We start from the raw sequence: 20,554 nt of genomic DNA, 5'->3' as shown, positions 1-20,554 counted from the left end.
GCTCTAAACCGGTCTTGTGAATGGGTTTCCTCACTGTACCTCAGTCACTGGGACTATGGTCATAGCACAGTTGAAGCCTATCCAAACCAATTTCAGGCTGTCACATTCTTATTCCCCTGTCAGGACTACTGCAAACACTAACTCATTAGGAAGCCAACAACTTTGCCAGTCTAGATTTCAGTGTTCCATTGAAATGTGCCACAAGACCTGGTTGATAACCGCTAGGTAGCCTCTTTTCCATTTGCTATGCTGCACAATAGTCTCAGGGCCACATTGTTGATGAGAAGCCTAAATGAGTTCCCTTAACTGAGTTACTGTGAGACTCATTTTTTGTGGTCACGTAAGCTTTAAGCCAACACAAGATGCATAGAATTAAAAGTGCATCTGTCAGCCTGTTGCACAAAGTCATGTCAATGAAGTCCAAATGCATTATGTTGAAGGGACCACCTCATCTCCCTTCTTGCATGACCTAATGTCTCACTATTGGAGGTAACGAGCTGACATGGGGCTTCAATCTGCTGAAATCCAATCATCATCCACATAAGTGGACACAACCAGCATTCTGCTTCTGCCACTTCTTCCTGTGACCTCTTAGCTTGCTCCCACATATCTTCTGTGGTTACTAAAAGGTTGTGATTGGTCTTATCTGCTCCCTCATTTTAATATCCACCATTCAAAATACAAGCATTTAAATCACAGTATTGAACAATGTTAGCAATATAGATGTGGTGCAGAGCACATAAGCTTGATTTGGGCACTTAACTCCAACACTTTCAAATGTTACATGCTCTCCCATTCCATATGGGAGAACATGATGATACCAAAGCAATACTGACCAGTGAAAATAGGCACTTCAGGTGGTCTGAAACACAGCATGCTCCAGTAAGACCTATCAATGTGGCCATTTGTGCAGAAAAGACTCCTTGAAGGCAGGAAGCTTTAAAAACACGAGAGTACAGACTGCATAGGCAGCTCTCAGCCTTTCTTCATGCTCTTGTAAACAGGAGCCATCAAACCATACATGATCTGATTCAGGTAGCGGCACATCTTGAATGCCAGGTCTTGGCATGGCAAACAGTACAGGAACAATGAGGGTTAATGCTCTTGCTCAATGCAGTCACCTGTAGCAGCTATGGCAATAAGACAGGTGGGCAATGCCACAACTTCTAGGTCAAGTGCAGCTGAAAAGTAATGGGTCAGTGATCATTCCCATATGTCTGAGTGTCTTGGGGACCCCATTGAGGAGGGCAACTCAGTTCTTCTCGTGCAATGTCTAAGCAGGGTTTTGGTGCATGCCACACTGGGAAGTGAAAAACAAGCGATTACCTTTTGACTTCTGTTGCTTCTAGAGTGCTACAAAAAGTGAGGAAGGGCAAGGTCAGGCCAACTGCATCAAGACAAGGGAAAGTGAGCTTCTGATTGACAAAAGCTACTGAAGACGTGGAGTAATGCACTAAGTATTTGGGGCAGTATCAGAGAAGATGTCAATCCAGCCTGAGAGATGTAGGACCAGAAGGAAGCAGCTAAGGGACCTGAAGTCCTAGGAAGAAACCACTGAGGAAAGCTGCCAGCCAAACTGCCCTGTCAAGATGTGTGGGCGTGTTTTTGGAGCGGCTGAAAACCTGTTATTTCTCTGTTTAATTGCCAGTCTCTGAAAGTTACTAGCAGCTAGTCATCAAAAGAGCTCCACTTTTACACAGATTCAAGGGTCTAAAACATCCCCATTCAGCAAAGATACTCCAGAAGCTTCTGAGTCTAACAAATCACCTTCTAGTATAACAGACCCTGAGCCAAGAGTGTTTTATATTTCTTTACTTTTACCTCCTCGCCTAAAAAGCTGCACCGCCCCATTTTATAACATAAGAGGCACCATTCCATTAACCCTATCAAGAATGTTTAGGATATTGCCAGAGTTCTTTTCCTTTTTCAAGGGCACCAGCAGACAAACATTGGGATTCCCCTGAAAAGGGGAAAAATATTTTCTAAGTGATTCAGATAATAAATGAGTTAGAGAACACACGTTGCATGCCAAGTCAAAGAATCTCCAGAGAGCATCCCCTCCCTTCCAATGCAAGACATTTGTTGTAATCGGCCATTCCCAGAGCTGGGCTATGCCAGACTCAACTAGGGAGCATGCACACATGCCAGTGTCATCCCAAGGTACCCAATCCAAAATCCTTGTGTCAAACCCTGTAAAGAGCCACTGGGCAAAAACTGGGATTCTTGCAACAATAGCCCACCATTCACAAGGTGGTCCTAAATTCTTTCAGATATGTTGGTGGGTTCATCTGCCCATTCACTGAAGTGTTCTCAGGACACATTCACTCCTTTCTCAATGTGATTTCCTAGAGAAAAAAAAACCTCTGTGCTGCAGTTTGGCCGGGGATACTTTGTCCATTCTCAGTTACATAGTTTAACTGTATCTTAATGCAATGCTATGAAGAAGTCTAGGCAAAGGTCAGAGTTAACCACTTGGCCTCACATGGAACCAGAAATAAAATAACTGTTGGATTCCATTCCAGATGACAAGGAACTACAACCACATCATTCTCAAGTTCTACACGATGCAGCACTTGCCATGGGTTTCATTATGCCCCAGTCTCTCAGGATAACTTGATAAATTATTCATAGGAGTAATCCCAGCAATATTTTCAGAGGTCACATTTTGTGGGATTCTCAAATGTTCTGCTGTAGATGTCACCTTTAATGAGACCTGTAAATCTCTCCCTGAAAGGTAGTATGGCGTCAGGCCTGGAGGGAAATCACTTTTCAGCATGGGTACAACCTAATTTCCAAGTTCAGACTCAAGCTTGAAAAAACATCCTCATGAGCCTGCAATGTCATGCCTTTAGGGGGGGTACAATAAATGGAACAGTTAAGTTTACATAAAAGATCACATCCAAGTGGACTCACAGGACTAATCACACCACAAGTTAGTGATTCTCTAAGGACTCAGAAACAAGGCTTGTCAAATGTTTCTTGGCAACACCTACAACAGGAATTATTCTTCCCTCCAAAAAAAATGTTAGAGGCTGTTCACTTAATACCCCCAACAATGGACGCCTCTGGTCTACCCCTAAGGCACTGCCATTGTGACTGGTCTGAGGTGTAATCTGCTCCTCCTTGTATTCTGGGGTAATGGAGACGTACCAAGTATGTCAAATATTTGACTTAAATGTGACTCAGTTTAGATCTGGGAACACTTACATTCTGTAATGACATTGGGGTTTGCAGACCATTCAAATTGAGTTCACTCTGTACATGCTGTGTCTGAACCATATTATGGTACAAATCCACCATTCTGAACCTTTTTTCACTGTACTATTAGTTTTGAAACATTACTGCTTTCAGTGCCCCATCCTGTTGCAAACATTGCAAGGAAATGTTATTATCCAATGTAGCCACACCAATTCCTATACTCTGATCAAATGTGGTACCACAACCTGCATTACTGAAAATCTGTGCTGACACACCCCACACGGGACCCATGTTCCTTATGAACTGTTGATTCATACTTCATTGTGCAGTTTTCATTTCTGCCATCCCTCAGCTTTTCTTTACATTTCCCCCCCCGAGATCATGGTTGCCACCATGGAAACCAAAGTTGATAGCTTGGTGACTCTAGACTTCACTCCTACAAGATGTTACAAAGCTCTACAAGTCCTTCAGCTCATTCCTTGAACCACTTACCCAAGACCCAAAACAGCTACTACCCCCTGCCCCAAAGTATGTCACTGCAGAAGGCTGGCCTGGCTTAGAGGGTACCTAATGGTACTTACACCTTGTGCCAGGGCCAGTTATCCCTTATTAGTGTAGAAGAGGTGTCTAGCAGCTTAGGCTGATAGAGGCAGCTATAGCAGAGCACCTCAGGCTGAACTAGGAGACATGCAAAGCTCCTACTATACCACTGGTGTTATATGCACAATATCATAAGAAAACACAATACTCAAAGTTACTAAAAAAGGTACTTTATTTAAGTGACAATATGCCAAAAGTATGTCAGATGATATACTCCCTTAGGAGGTAAGTAAAATACACACAAACCAAAATCAGGTAAGTAAACAGTTAGAAAAAGTAGTGCATCCTATTATATTCTAAAGTATTTGCAATAGGCCTAGGGCCTACACAAACCGTATACTCCAAAAGTGGAATGCAAACCACAAATGGACCCCAGGCCAAGTGTAGTGTGTAGAGGGTTGCTAGGAGTGTAAGAAAACACTGAGGGTGTCCAAAATATCACACCCTGAAAAGTAGGAGTAGAGTTACCCTAGTTCCCCAGAAAGACAGTAAAGTTGAGATAGGGGATTCTGCAAAGACAACAACTGACAGCAAAGCACTGAAGACAGATTCCTGGACCCAAGGACCTCCAAAGGAAGAGGACCAAGTCCAAGAGTCCCAAAAGTGTCCGGGGAGGGGTGGGCTGGAGCCCACTAAACTCCAGATGAAGGTGCAAAAGGGCTGCCTCCCGGTGGAAGAAGCTGAAGATTCTGCAACAGAAGGCACCAGGAACTTCTTTGGTCAGACGATGTACCACGCGTGCTGGAGGATGCAGAGTTGTTTCCACACAGAAAGTCTACAAACAAGCCTTGCTAGCTGCAAGAGTTGCAGTTGAACATAATGGGTTCTGCCCAGGCAGGACCAGGACGCCACCCCTTGGAGGAGACGGGGTGCTCAGCAAAAGAGCCCATGCAGAATTAGGCAACACCTGTAGAAGGACTTGAACAGGCATTCAAAAAATCTGAGCACAGCGAGTTGATCAATGCAGGATAGAGTGCTTGGGACCTGGGCTGTGCACAAAGGATTCCTTGCAAAATAACACAGAAGCCCTAGCAGATCACATGGTACACAGGATTACTGTCTGGCATGGGGAGGCAAGGACTTACCTCCACAAATTTTGGACAGGACCACTGGACTGTTGGGGTCACTTGGGTCCAGCTCCTGTGTTCCAGCTACCATATTCATCAAGATGAGGGGACCCCAATGGACCACTGATGCAGAAGTTTAGTGCCTGTGTTAGCAGGGGGAAGATTCTGTCAACCCACAGGAGATTTCTCAGAGAGCATAAGCACTGAGACTGTTAGCAGAGTCTCAGTGACAGGCACCACACAGGGAACACATTTAGGCCACAAACTATGAGTACTGGGGCCCTGGCTAGCATGGTTCCAGTGAGACAGTAAAAACACCCTGACATACTCACAAAACAGGCCAACAGTGGGGGTAACAAGGCTAGAAAGAGGCTGCCTTCCTGTAGTCACTTGTACTGAAAGCTGCAAGACACAAACAACGGTTAGGGAGCTTGGGTTGAAGACAGTACAAGCCTTATTCTCAGCCACACTGTCAACAAAATGGCAATCATTTAGTAGAAGACATTTAGTAGACTTCCAGCTTGTGCAATTCTAAATATTTAATATTTTGCTAGACCAGAAACACTGGGCTGTAAAGTCAGGTCAGAGCATCATCTGATGCCACAGTAAGGTACACAGCCAGATTTTCAATGACCTAGTACATTTAAATAAATTAATGCATCTGTGCTGCTAGATGGCTGGTTAGAACGTATGAAGGATCTACCCTAATATGTTAATTGAATAATTGCTGAACTGTTTATACTATTCAGTTATTCTAATGCACATGGCAGGTAGAGTAATTGTGAATCAATCAGTCATTGGATTTATAAAGTGCACTATGTACCCGTGAGGGTTTGAAGGTGCTGGGGGGGCTGGTGTTACTGGTTGAAGAGCCAGGTCTTGAGGAGTCTTCTGAAGGCAAGTAGGTCTGGAGTCTGTCGCAGGTTGGTGGGGAGGGTGTTCCAGGTTTTGGCGGCGAGGTATGAGAAGGATCTGCCGCCGGAGGTCTTTCTTCAGATGCGGGAGACGACAGTGAGGTTAGAGGAGCAGAGCTGACTGTTCAGGGTGTAGAAGCTGAGTCTGTTGTTTAGGTAGGCTGGTCCGGTGTCGTAGAGCGCTTTGTGAGCATGGGTAAGAAGCTTGAAAGTGATCCTTTTGTCCACAGGGAGCCAGTGAAGGTTTCTCAGGTGGTGGGAGATGTGGTGGGGTACATTGACGATCAGCCAGGCAGAGGAGTTTTGGATACATTGGAGGTGTAGTAGGTCTTTTGCTGGAATGCCTGTGTCAAGTGCGTTGCTGTAGTCCAGCCTGCTGCCGACGAGGGCCTGCCACTGTTCTTGTTTCCGTCAGGATCCACTTGTAGAGTCTGCGGAGTGTGTTGTAGCAGGAGGAGGAAACTGTTGACCTGTTTAGACAAGGTGTAAAGAAACGGCTCCCTGTTGCAGTTACCCCCCCCCCCCCCACTTTTTGCCTGATACTGATGCGGACTTGACTGAGAAATGTGCTGGGACCCTGCTAACCAGGCCCCAGCACCAGTGTTCTTTCACCTAAAATGTACCATTGTCTCCACAATTGGCACAACCCTGGCTCCCAAGTAAGTCCCTTGTAACTGGTACCCCTGGTACCAAGGGCCCTGATGCCAGGGAAGGTCTCTAAGGGCTGCAGCATGTATTCTGCCACCCTAGGGACCCCTCACTCAGCACAGACACACTGCTTGCCAGCTTGTGTGTGCTGGTGGGGAGAAAATGACTAAGTCGACATGGCACTCCCCTCAGGGTGCCATGCCAACCTCACACTGCCTATGGCATAGGTAAGTCACCCCTCTAGCAGGCCTTACAGCCCTAAGGCAGGGTGCACTATACCACAGGTGAGGGCATAGGTGCATGAGCACTATGCCCCTACAGTGTCTAAGCAAAACCTTAGACATTGTAAGCGCAGGGTAGCCATAAGAGAATATGGTCTGGGAGTCTGTCAAAAACGAACTCCACAGCTCCATAATGGCTACACTGAATACTGGAAAGTTTGGTACCAAACTTCTCAGAATAATAAACCCACACTGATGCCAGTGTTGGATTTATTAAAAAATGCACACAGAGGGCATCTGTATTTTACCCAATTGTTCAGTGCAGGACTGACTGGTCTGTGCCAGCCTGCTGCTGAGAGACAAGTTTGACCCCATGCGGTGAGAGCCTTTGTGCTCTGAGGACAGCAACAAAGCCTGCTCTGGGTGGAGGTGCTTCATACCTCCCCCTGCAGGAACTGTAACACCTAGCAGTGAGCTTCAAAGGCTCAAGCTTTGTGCTACAATGACCCAGGGCACTCCAGCTAGTGGAGATGCCCGCCCCCTGGACACAGCCCCCACTTTTGGCAGCAAGTCCAGGAGAGAATGAGAACAAGGAGGAGTCACTGGCCAGTCAGGACAGCCCCTAAGGTGTTCTGAGCTGAGGTGACTGACTTTTAGAAATCCTCCATCTTGCAGATGGAGGATTCCCCCAATAGGGATAGGAATGTGTCCTCCCCTAGAGAGGAGTCACAAAGAGGGTGTACCCACCCTCAGGGCTAGTAGCCATTGGCTACTAACCCCCAGACCTAAACACACCCTTAAATTTTGTATTTAAGGGCTCCCCTGAAACTAAGAATTTAGATTCCTGCAACTACAAGAAGAGGACTGCTGAGCTGAAAAACCCCTGCAGAAGAAGAAAGAAGACACCAACTGCTTTGGCCCCAGTCCTACCGGCCTGTCTCCTGCCTTCTAAAGAAACCTGCTTCAGCAACACTTTCCCCAGGATCAGCGACCTCTGAATCCTCAGAGGACTGCCCTGCTTCAAGAGGAACAAGAAACTCCCGAGGACAGCAGCCCTGTTCCAAAAAAACTGCAACTTTGTTTCAGAGGAGCAGATTTAAAGACCCCCTGCAATCCCCGCAAGAAGCGTGAGACTAACACTGCACCCGGCGACCCAGACTCGACTGGTGGAGAAACAATGCTACAGGGAAGACCCTCCAGCAACTCCAAGACTGAGTAACCAAAGTTGTCCCCCCTGAGCCCCCACAGTGACACCTGCAGAGGGAATCCCCGAGGCTCCCCCTGACCTCGACTGCCCGACTAAAATCCCGATGGCAGGAAAAGATCCTGCACCCGCAGCCCCCAGCACCTGAAGGATCAGAACTCCAGTGCAGGAGTGACCCCCAGGAGGCCCTCTGCCTTGCCCAGGTGGTGGCTACCCCGAGGAGCCCTCCCTTGCCGGCCTGCATCACTGAAGAGACCCCTTGGTCTCCCTTTGGAAACCCGACGCTTGTTTGCACACTGCACCCGGCCGCCCCCGCGCTGCTGAGGGTGTACTTTGTGTGGACTTGTGTCCCCCCCCGGTGCCCTACAAAACCCCCCTGGTCTGCCCTCCGAAGACACGGGTACTTACCTGCTGTCAGACAGGAACCAGGGCACCCCCCTCTCCATTGAAGCCTATGCGTTTTGGGCACCACTTTGAACTCTGCACCTAACCGGCCCTGATCTGCTGGTGTGGTGACTTTGGGGTTGCTCTGAACCCCCAACGGTGGGCTACTTTGGACCCCAATCTTAACCCTGTAGGTGGTTTACTTACCTGCAAAAACTAACATTACTTTACCTCCCCCAGGAACTGTGAAAATTGCAGTGTCCACTTTAAAAAAAGCTAAGTGTGTTTTATGTAAAAAGTATATATGCTATTGTAATTATTCAAAGTTCCTAAAGTACTTACCTGCAATACCTTTCAAATGAGATATTACATGTAGAATTTGAACCTGTGGTTCTTAAAATAAACTATGAAAATATATTTTTCTATACAAAAACCTATTGGCCTGGAATTGTCTCCGAGTGTGTTCCTCATTTATTGCCTGGGTGTATGTACAACAAATGCTTAACACTACTCCTTTGATAAGCCTACTGCTCGACCACACTACCACAAAATAGAGCATTAGTATTATCTCTTTTTGCCACTATCTTACCTCTAAGGGGAACCCCTGGACTCTGTGCATACTATTCCTTACTTTGTAGTGCATACAGAGCCAACTTCCTACACAAGGTGAGGGAGGAGTTGAGGATGAAGCCCAGGTTGCGACTGTGGTCGTATGTGGCAGCGGGTTCCTAGTGCAGTGGGCCACCAGGCATTGTCCCAGGCGGAGGGGGTGGGCCCAAGGGTGAGGACCTCTGTGTTGTCCAAATTCAGTTTCAGACAGCTGTTTCTCATCCATTGGGCAATGGATAAAGCTTGTGCATAAACTGATTTCAGTTTAAGGGGAGAGCTGTGTTTGTACTACTCAAAACATTCCTGCCTACCAAAAGCAGGACTCAGTTGAAGTGAAAGCCACCAGCTTTATCTCCAAAAAAAGCATATGTTTATTTTTGAAGCTTAGGAAACCTACCAGATGTGATATTATGCAAACATTAAAGACCAGTGAGAAGCACACAGGTGGAGGGGTTCCATTTCCAGGTCACAATCCAGCACCATTTACCCTCATATGAAGACTAAAGAAAATACATGGTTACATGTGTGAACAATGAGGGGCTCACACCCACTGACTGGGTGTCAGAAAATAAGGACAGGGTATTCCAAACATGACAAAATCTGTAGTATTACAATTCCTATTGGATATAGTTGAATACGACAGGGAAGATGTCATGTTTGTTGCAAAGTAAACGTGAACTCTAAGTCAGGTCCTAACTCTGCAGGTGAGCCTCATTAGCCAGTGACATGCGCACTGCTCTACAGTAACCAAGGGCTGGAAGGAGCACCCCAAAAGTCACTGGGCTCTAGATCAAGTGCAGCCCACACCAAAGTATTTGCCTGGTTTTTAAAATAATGTAAAAGGAATTTCAGACTGCTCTTTAGCAGTGGAAATGGTGTATTAAGGAAAATTCAGACTTACAATTCCTGACTATGGGCAAGTTTGCCTTTGATAAATTATACTACCTTTGCAAATTATTGTACCCACTAGGTAAGAAAAAGATACGGTTAACACAATTTCATAGATGAAATGAGAGGAGTATGCCAGGGAGATTGCTAAAACAGGTCATGGTAAGGAGTGGGCAAGGCAATAAGACCAAAAAGAGGAACAAGGCAGTCAGAATGAAGTAGAATGTTACCCAACCTGGCCTTCACCATCGAAGGCAGAGTAAGACATTTTAGATTTACTACATGGATTGATGCAGCCGCCATCCTTATAAACAGGCTAGAGTAGAAAGCAAGATGGAAGTGGCTCATTTGTACAGGCAAAAAGGTCAATATTATTTAAACCGGTTTCATTTCCCACAACCTAACTAAGGTCTAAATGATTGCTTGCTACCACAGTGCCCACTGCTGCACCCCCCCCCCCCCCCCCCCCAACAGACAATTTACTACAGAAACACATTAATTATTTTGGGGTGATATTGAAAAGAGACTTCTCTGCAGAATTTACTCTGCATTAAAAAAGGATTTAAAACACATGTGCACACATTAAGATTTGAATTAACGTGGGGCCAGGGTACATAAGGTGGGATTAAAACGTGAATGTGAGACTGAGCTGCAGAATATGGAGCCAAACTCGCAACCTTCAAGTTAGGGCAGAAGAGGCACCATGTCCACTGGTTCATTTTGAATCTGCAATTAAGACAGAACTACACACTGGCCCGTTTACAATGCGAGAAGTTGCAGGATTTAACACTACACACCCTGTCTAGTGTGCACCCTGAAGTAAGAACTCTCCTCACTAAAGACTAACCACGCATGAAGAGAAACGCAGATGACTAGAATACCCACAACTTGGATACCAAAGACAGGATGGCTGACATTACTGGTCTGAGGTCAGATGTTTTCTATTGTCTAGCCCACAGATGGAAGTGTAATGAAAAACAGCTAGGACAGTGGAGTAAGGCAATATTCAAGACCGGAAGGATGACTGGACCATTAATGAACGGCAACTGCCAACACGATTAGCATTTTTACAGAAAACTATGCCACGAAAGAAAGTAGAATGGAATAAGTTAACACAAGTTAGACAAGATGAAACAGTCCATTACTATTATACTTGAGTATGTAAGCTGTTTTAACCACAGTGCAACAGTGAGAATAGCAACGAGGAACACATAGTATTAAGGGGATGAAAGTACGCTGAACCACTACAAATACAACCCATTGCCAAGTTATGTCATATGTGAGGTAGCCGACCACTGGGTACATCCCTGGAATCTAAGAGTACTGACATCCGCTTTCAGGGGTTGGGGCGAGGTTTATATGTACCCTCAGACCACCACCTGACTTTCATACTCAACCCCTGTAGGGAGCTGGCCTGGTTTGTAGTGGGGGCCTTGGGTAGTTACACCTGATCCAGTTATCCCTTATTAGTTTAGTAGTGTTCTAGCAGCTTAGGCTGATAGAGGTAGCTATAACAGAGCAGCTTAGGCTGAACTAGGAGACGTGCAAAGCTCATGCAATACCACTTAGTTACAAAGTAAGTATGCACAATTGAAGACAATACTGTTTACAAAAATAAAGGTAGTTTATTTGGGTGACACAAGGGCAAAAAGACACTTCTGGAGTTATTATAAATATATATACACTGGACGACAAAATAAATCAGGTAAATAGTCATAACATTGCAAACAGGAAATGTTTTAGAATGCAATGGGACAAAATTGTTCTAGGTGCAACACAAACCATATACTAAGTGGAACGCAAATCACAAATGCCCCCTAGACAAGTGTAGTGTGTGCAGAATAGCTATGAGTGTTACAGTAAAGGTGAGTAAATTACCCCATGCACAGCCCCGAAAAGCAGGAGTAAAGTCCTGCAAGTTTCCATAGGACACCTCTTGATTGGGATAATGTAGTAACCAAGCAAGTTGGCAAACAACTGCTGGATGCCTGGATCTGAAGACCTGCAAAAGGTGACCAAGTCCACAAGTCGAAAGAAGTTCCAGGTGGGACAGGAGCCCCTGCCAACTGCAAAGAGGGTGTAAAAAGTCCAGTTAGTTGAAAACTGTAGGAATGCACCCTAGGAAGATGCCAGTGGGGTTCTGTGTGATGCAAAGGATGTACCACAATGTGAAGATGGATGCAGACATGGTGTTGGAAGTTGCCAACAAGACTTGGTTATGACAAAGTGCATTTTGTGTCAAAATGGCACTGCCTGGACCCAGGGGCCTCAACTCGGAAGAGGGGGCTCATCACAAGAGCCCTCAGGATGCCAGACAGCACACATGGTAGTCCATGACACAGGAGGCTTAAAATGTGGTTAGTGCACCACAACAAAAGTCGGTTCCACACCTCGAGATAACTCAGCGAGTTGTGTTGTAGGATTGAGAGTGACAGGAATTTAGCAAATAGTGCACAGAGGCCTCAGGAGGCAAGAGGAGTCCAAGAGTACCGGTCGTCGTCTTAGGTGGCTGCAAGACAAGGGGAGTCACTCCATCACCACATGTGAGATTTCTTCAGTTCTTCTGGTGCAGGATGAAGACGGTCTCAGAGTGCACACTGGAAACTGTTGCAGTTGCTGGCTGGAGCCGACGTTGCAGAGGAAAAGTATCCCTTGTGGATACTTTGTTGCTGGAGCAGTCCGTGGTCGATCAGAGTTCAGAGGATGAAGTAGTTGAAGAGGATTCCTTTTTACCCCTCTTAAAAAATAAAATAATCCAACTTAATGAGATCAGTGGCGTCTAGTGGTTGGCCTGCAAGAAATTAAGATTCTACAGCGCAGACTCCCAGGGGCAGTCACCGTGGGAGGAATTATGTCAAGACTTGCCGTTAGTGGCTTGAAGTTTAAGGCACCTTACACTTGGGTATTAAACCCCCAAAGATTTCCAGAACTCCCCCTCCCCTAATTTACACACAAGCACTTAATAGCTATTCAGTGCTGTTATCACTACATCATACAGTTTTAATACAATAAATTGTTTTACCAAGTTATGACACTGAGAATGTGGCTATTGAGGGTAGTATTGAATTATGGCAGATCACACTATGGAAATAAAATCACAATTTGCCTGAACAGTTTTTTGGGTCACATTTTGTCAAGAGGGAAGCGGAAGATTGCACAAGATAGAATTCATGCTATGGTACAGTACTGATTCCCAAAACGCATTCCTCTTGGGCAAAGCTGGTTACAGACACTAGACTACTCAGGTCTCATTTCTAAAGCTGTTGGAGTGAAGTGGGATCTCAGTTGCTACCTGGGAAGGGAGTATGTAGAGACTTTCTGCCTCGCATTATTCCTTTCCTCCTCATACTATCCAGTACCCACTGGGAAAGGGGTAGTGGTGTTCTCCTCTGGCATTTAGAGGCTGAACTTGTAATTGTACAATATGACTGTCTTACCTTCTCTGTACATTCCCATTTGAGTAGTGATGCCTTTATTTTTTGTTCTGATAATTACTAATCCCCGTTCATGGGGTGGCAGCTAAAGGGGGCTCCTCTATAGGCATGTCCCATCAGTTTCTAGTTTGCTAAAGGTTATGCAAGCTGTGCCCTTTTTGTGGATTAAAAATAAACTTTAATTGTATATGTACTGTTATGATCTATTCCTAACAGAAAAGGTGAGTGAAGAAATGTTTAACTACTATAGTTGAAAGATTGTACTAAGGAAAATCTAAGTGCTGAGTGAACAAACGTGTGGAGGGGACACCCTGGCACTGTAGATGCGATGCAATTTTAGACGCCCAGAGCTCAAAAACCAGAACTCCCCACACAGCCCAATAACCATTCGAGTAGCCCGCTTGCATTACAACATGGAGAAGCCGTTTGGTATAATCCGGTCACTCACCCGTCGCACGCACCTGACTCTTCTACGGATGATCCCAAACACCATTTCACGCCAAACTCACAGGAGAGCCCCTCCGAGGAAACCGATCTCTCGCCCCCTCTCAAAGTTAGCGCAACTAAAGTTCAATTCACCACCAGCTGCCGAGGAGAGCTCACTCGGAGTGAGGTCTGCAGACCCCCAGTGAAGACCCGCGCGTCAGCTACATGAGCAGGACGGATCAGAGACTGAAAGAAGTGACCTGGAGTCTGGAACTGCAGGGGGCGCTACACCCGGGGTAGCAGGTGATGCACCTCTGCACAACACACACGTGAGGGGAAGCTCCGGGAGAAGCAGGAGCCCTTCGGGGAGCAGCCCATCTGAGGGGTACACAGGCCCCCAGAACAGGAATTTCACTTCTGGTTAAGTATGAGAACAAGCAAGTGCCCATCAGACCCAGCGCACTGAAGCCCAGCTTCGAGGGGAGCACCCCCCGCCCCCCCTTGCAAGAGGGTCCGTACTCACCGATCTCATCAGTCCTGAGGAGTCACAGGAACCAGGACCCGGCCACGAGCCTGCAGGACACAAAGACACACATTGTAAGGCAGGTGTGTGTAACGAGAGTCAATACAAGCAGGGCCCGGGCAGCATTAATGCAGCTGCAGCCACGAGACTGACCCACTTCAAGCGCACCCCAGAAACAACAACGCCCGCTCCAACAAGCACTGAAAGCGCAAGGCTCACGGGGAGCACGTCAGGGGACCCCGGGGTCCACCCCTCGGCAGGGGCACAGCTGCAATGGATCTGCAAGTATAATAAGTTAACCGACTGAAGTGCTTGACTGATCGAGCACTCAGTTACCCCAGAGCGGAGCTTCCCTCCGGCAGCTGCTCTTCAACGGGAGTTACGCCACTCAATCGCCCTGAACTACAACTCCCAGAATGCAGCGCTGCATTACCTGAGAGTACCCCGACAAGCCAAGCAGCAATGAAGAGGACACTTCACAGTAAACACAGCATTACAAACGCGTTACTCATTCAACCTGAAAGCGTCCGGCGCTGAAACGGATAAAATAAATATCAGGTTAAACGTTTTGTTCAGGAAAACTTAACGTTTGCGATATTACCAAGTCAAGAACGAAAAAAATAACAGCAACTGGAGAATTCCAGAGTGAACTGTGAGGACAACTATAAACTACACGAGAGGTGAAAACTTACAGAAGAGAAACACAACTTCTACAACCAGCACAACCGAGCGCACCCCCTCCCAGCCGCACCCCAGACTCACCTGGACACAACTAAAGCAGCTCAGGTCTCCGCTCACCCTTTTTAAACCCACAGCATCGGGTCACGTGGCCACTTCTGGACCAATCAGGGGCTGTCCTTTAATTACAAGCCAGGCCTATTCCAGTCATGTGACCGTCTCTGGCCAATCCAAGGCTTCCATGACATCTTGGCGGCAAGAAGAAAGCAGGTGTGAGCTGGACGGGAGGCGGCCAGGTGAGGCTGTCATTGATTGGCTCCTGAGTGACAGCAGGGGCTGTGATTGGACAGGTGGTGATAGGCGTTAGCCAGGTGAGCGTTTCATTGACTGGCTAGTGAAAGAGAGACTAAGCCGTGATTGGACAGGTGGGGTTAGGATGCAGTCACCTGAGGGTGTCATTGATTGGCTCCTGAGGGAGAGGAGGACATTGAATTTCACATAGCCATACCACCTATTCCTTCAAATGATTCCTTAATCCAGAGTTCTCTGTTGGTTCTGTCCCTTTGCTTTTGGTGTATGACCACTGCTGCCACCTGCTCCTTTGCATATAACTCCCCAGAGGAGGGAGGACAGCTCTTTCACCAGAGTGGAAATTCTTTGTTCTTTCTGGTGCAGTCTTTCCTCTTTGTGTGTATGTCCTCCCCAGGCACATGGGTGCATTACTTATGTCCTCCCACAAATTTTTTTTTTGGGCTCCACATTCATCATGTTCTCACGTCCCTCATACCCTGGTCTTCCCCCGCCCACCCACCGTCCTGCCGTTGTCCTTATTCCCAGCACTGTCTTCGTAATACCCTTTTTAAGGTCAGTCTTACCAGTAGGAACAGCTGTCAGGCTTGTTAAACACATCGGGCCATTGATAAAGCGTCCCTGGGAATATATTCCACCCATTGCTTACCATTCACTTTGTGGTTTGTAACTCACATTTTCTGGCTTTCCATCTGCTGAATTTGCCTTAGGCTGTCCAGGTTCAGTTTGTTCCTCCCAATGAGCAAAGCCTTTCTAAACCACCTCTCCTTGTATTTTTCTACGAGTGCTCTTTCTCTGTATTCAGGGCTGTAAATCTTGTTCTTAGCACATATGCTGTGCATTCAAAGACAGAGATCAAATGTCAGACTGGCTTCCAAGGGCACTTGGTGTTTACTTTTCCTTCTTGGACTTCAAAATGAGAGGAGTTATTTGACATTCTTTCTGGATACAGGGGTGAGTGGGTACAAAAGTGTTTTTGTCTAAAACACAATATTTATTAACTGTGCAAGTATTTCAGAATGTATCCAAATTAACAAATCACAAATGAAGCACATTTTTCTATTTAATTCTGAAGTGTGTTAGAAATAAATACTTTAATGTGATCACAATCAATACACAAGGTGGTGCCATTTCCACAACTTATCATTTGTGTATGTCTGTGCAAATGTTATGGTAATTTCGTTTCATAATGGATTGTCTATAATGTGCTTGGGATGAAGCCACTCGGACAACTGGGTCTTGAGTTGTGGGACACACAGGACTGCCAAACCTACCACTCCTGTTTGCAATCACAATGGAGATCCTGGCAGTATGGGTGTGCCATGAGCTATAGGACTGGGGCATATGCCTGGTAGATATTCGTCACATCATATCACAACTGTGCCTCAACACAGACAGGGTGCTGGCATGGATGTCATTTAGGGGACCCAGGTGCAACGTCTGGCTTGCCCTTTCCTACCCCGGGCACTGCCTTTGCAACTCCTGGTCTCAGAGGTGGCACATTCAGTGCCAGGAGCAAAGTGGCTGCTCGTCCTTATGGAAGTCAGTTGCGGGCTCCACTCTTTGTTTTCTGACAATCTTGTATTACACTAATAGTGAATAACATCATTGTATTCACTATTAGTTTTATGAAAATGGAGTACAATCAACTGGAATATGTCTTTCCATGGCAGCTGAGGTAATTAAAAATTGCTTTGAAATGTATGTTGACTGCATGCTTGCCGGTGAGTGTTTGTGTGAGAGAGCGTATGTAAGTGTGGATGTGTAAGTTTGAGTGTGACTGAAAGTGGAGGTCAAAAGGCATGTGATGTCTGTTCTGCTATCCCTGGCATTTTGGTTAATTGACTTCCATTGTTTCTGGACACGCTAAAGACGTCAGTGACCGTCTGGAACACACCTCTCTTTGATGGGTAGGCTGGCCATTCCCCAAGTCAGTGCTACAACCGTGATGTCTGTATGTCTTGTAGAACTCGCTATGCCCTCTTTCGACAAGGGTATTCAGACAACTGGACTCAATCCTCATCTTCCTGCTGTGGGCAGGCAGACACAGTATGGTGCCCCCAGCCACACTGACCATACTGTACGAAGAGGATGGGTTGCAGGTGCCACAACTTGAGATGTATTACTATGCCGCTCATCTACACCACACAGTACAATGACTAGACATGGGAGAACATTGGCAAAAGCGTTTGCTAGCAGGGATGGTGGAATCCGTCCAACTGCCAGAATTATTAATGGAGAGTGCATGGATCTCAAAAGACATCCTATACATAGTTTGACAGACAGAAAGAATGTGGCAACACTTCGTCCAGGCACGGCTAAAACGGACCCCATTCCACAGCGAACTACCACTTTGGACGCTGAAGGCAATTAGACAAATGATAGACAATATGTCCTTCCAAGTATGAAAGGAGGGCGGGTTTGCTGTACTTTGGGTCTTCTACCCAGGAGAGAGTTTCATAACCTTCGAGGAAACTTCCAAAGTATTTACTCTGAACATGGGCACTTCTTACATGATGCTGGCTTAGACGAGATAGCCAAGTTGCCCGGGCCTTCTTACACTGCCATGCCCACACCTAGCCACCCCCTTGGGGTCCTAGTGTCCTGCAGGACAGACGGGCAGGCATTTGACTATACCCTTACATAAAGCTATGCGAGCTGTCGCAGCAGGTCAGATGCCGCTGTCACGTATGGCTTGAGACTGGTAGCGGGCTTAAAGCAGACCATGCACCTTAGATTAGAATACACACCCTTGAGCTGCCTACTGGGTAACATTAAAAGAAGGGCCACAAAACATCATTACATTTATGCAGTCGGCACTGGTGATGGCAAGACATTGAATCACCATTACTTGGATGGGTCAAAGGGCTCCCGAGATAGAGCGCTGGCACAGGGACATACAGGAATGGTCACTAGCAGAGGAGACCCTTGTGGAAGTTAGTAGATGGGGCAAAAACGTGGATGAGGACCTCACAGTCTAGCTAGATCTATGCGAAACGCGTCTAGACCCAGGGGCACATTTATGAAAAGTGGCGCTACACCTAGTGCAGCGCCACTTTTCTTGCGCTTCTTAGCGCCCACCCTAATACCACAATGGTAGCACCGTATTTATAATACGGTGCACCATGGCGCTAGTTAGGGTGACTTGCGTCATCAATTTTTATGCTAGTCCGGTACTTTGCAGGGCTAGTGTAAAAAATGATGACGCTATTCCTGCAAAGCACCCAGAGGCCCGTTGTAATCAATGGGAGCCTCTTTTTAACACCTGCACTTAGCAGGTGTTTAAAAATGCAGATAAAAATGACGCAAAAAAAATCCCATAGTTTCCTTTGCGCAATTTCTTTGCCCCCCTAGAACTGGGGCACCCCTCTTGCAAAATTATGCCTGGCATAATATGGCACAAGGGGTTACAAAGTGGGGCAAAGCATGCATTGCGCCACTTTGTAAATATGGTGCAGAGTTTTTCCTCTTCCAAAGCCACATAAGCGTCAAAAACAATTACGCTAATGTGGTGTTAGAACGGTGCAAGGGCTCCATATATCTGGCCCCCAATCTGGGAGATTACCCAGATTCAGTGAGAGTGGGGTGGGGGGGGCTTACTTAGCACCAACAAAGGAAACAGATCACAAGTGTGGGTTGATGTGTTGTACCTAAAAGGAAATCTGATGACGCTAGTGTGTAATGGACAGTTGGAGGTGCACCTTCTTATGTTAAGCCCACCATGCAATGTACCTCGTACTCAAATAACTGCTCTGTTGTTTGATAAAACTGAAAAATAAAGTTTTAAAAACGATGTTGGATCTCCACTTGCAGTATGCAGAGCATTTCCTTGTGTTGGGACTGAAGGGATTCTGGAGCAATATACATCTGTCAGGAGATTTCAAATTATCATAATTTCTAAGACTTCATTGCTTTTCTGAGGTCTCTAACTGTGGAGATTATCCTAGTTTTTTTTACTTTATTCGATTTGGGTGTGTTCCAGCATTTTTTTTAAAACCCTCCTGCGCTTGCTCGGTATTATCCTTTTCAGAATTACCTTTAAGTCATGGTTTGTATGGTCTGTCCCCCAAACTATCCCAACCTATACTAACATTAGTCTCTGAGATAATTATGGAAACTCACATTCCTGGTCGATCTGTGGCACAATGCTGTTGTGTTCTGTGGAAGAGAAAATCTTACTCAGATGCTATTGTGTTTTGTAAAGGAGGGAAGCTTGCTCTAATGTTATAAGACTTGGGAGACGCATACATTTTACTCCACCCCTACACGTCATAAATATGCAATATATATGCGCAGTCAGCACTACATACTCTGTGTGATCTATTGTTATTAATGTGAACTGTTGCACTTGAACTTTATACTGATGGGACGGGGAACGTTCGCATAGAAAAGTTTGAAAACCTCTGCTTTATTACTGTACAGTCCAACCCACAAATACAACCGCAATATCCAATAAAACATGATGCTAAAGGTCGAGTGAGGGAAATTCTCTCACAGATCAAGTACTAGGGAACAGCCGTTTGTGGAGTGATGAGGTATGGCGAATTCTGCCCTCAGCAGACGTACACAGAGTCCCTAGGGGTTTGCATAGCACAACTTGCGCTCAGCAGACCAACACGCAGTCCTTCGGGTATTGCACAAAAAAAACGTTCTGAGCTCAAAGCATTGATTTAGACACTGGAACATACAGATCCTGAAAGTCCTACATTTATTGTGTGCAATTCGTATTATTGTGTTCAGTTCTTCAATTACTACTTACACTACTGGCACATCAGTCTATTCAGAGATTTCAAAGGAAACCCCTCCACAAAAAGTATTGTTTTATAGTGCGTGGCAGAGCTTACACAAACTGCCACGGACTCTTGTAATTCATACACTGGGCCGCCAGTGTGTTGGAATACATGTTTTAGGAAACTCACTGGCTGACGAAACACTAAGGCCCATATTTATACTTTTTTAGCGCCACATTTGCTTATTTTTTTTTCCACTAAAGTGGCGCAAACTTGCAAAATACAATTGTATTTTGTAAGTTTGCACCATTTTTGCATCAAAAAGCGGCGCAAATGCGGCGCTAAGAAAGTGTAACTATGGGCCTAAGTAACAATACCAGAGGTGGGTGATAGTGTGATTCCCAACCAACACCATAGGCAAGAGCTAATCAAAGTAGCTCATAACGGTGTTTCTTCTGCCCATGCTGTTGTGATGGATACAATTGGACTGCTACAGAAATGTTCCTGGTGGCATTGTCTATACAAACAGACCAAACTGTATGTCCTTAGTTGTAACATCTGTCAACAAATAAAAGATTGCACTATTAAATATCCACCACAGACACCTCTCCTAATATCAAACAAGGCTATGCAGTGCGTGTAACTGGACCACTGATGTAGGAAGTTGGCTCTGTATGTGCTATTTCAAAGTAAGGAATAGCATGCACAGAGTCCAAGGGTT

The 20,554-nt window shown here is 45.9% G+C and overlaps 1 long non-coding RNA gene across 5 annotated transcripts in view; it reads right to left on the bottom strand.

Moving 5' to 3' along the window:
- LOC138266964 (uncharacterized) overlaps positions 1-14,922 on the bottom strand; it is a 33,932-nt gene extending 19,010 nt beyond the window's left edge. The window contains exons 1-3 of one of the 5 annotated variants that reach the window (XR_011199760.1): positions 14,879-14,914; positions 14,550-14,649; positions 14,117-14,166 (exon numbers count right to left, since the gene is read on the bottom strand). This is a non-coding gene — a long non-coding RNA (uncharacterized lncRNA). Of the gene's footprint in view, positions 1-14,116; positions 14,167-14,269; positions 14,295-14,549; positions 14,788-14,808; positions 14,832-14,878 lie in introns of those variants that run through there. The other 4 variants (XR_011199761.1, XR_011199763.1, XR_011199759.1 and 1 more) reach the window with 4 other exon arrangements.
- Between the last annotated feature and the right edge of the window lie 5,632 nt (positions 14,923-20,554).

The sequence above is a fragment of the Pleurodeles waltl genome, chromosome 12 (genome assembly GCF_031143425.1).
Source record: "Pleurodeles waltl isolate 20211129_DDA chromosome 12, aPleWal1.hap1.20221129, whole genome shotgun sequence".
Classification (NCBI taxonomy): domain Eukaryota; kingdom Metazoa; phylum Chordata; class Amphibia; order Caudata; family Salamandridae; genus Pleurodeles; species Pleurodeles waltl.
This window is presented reverse-complemented; position numbering and strand designations above follow the sequence as displayed.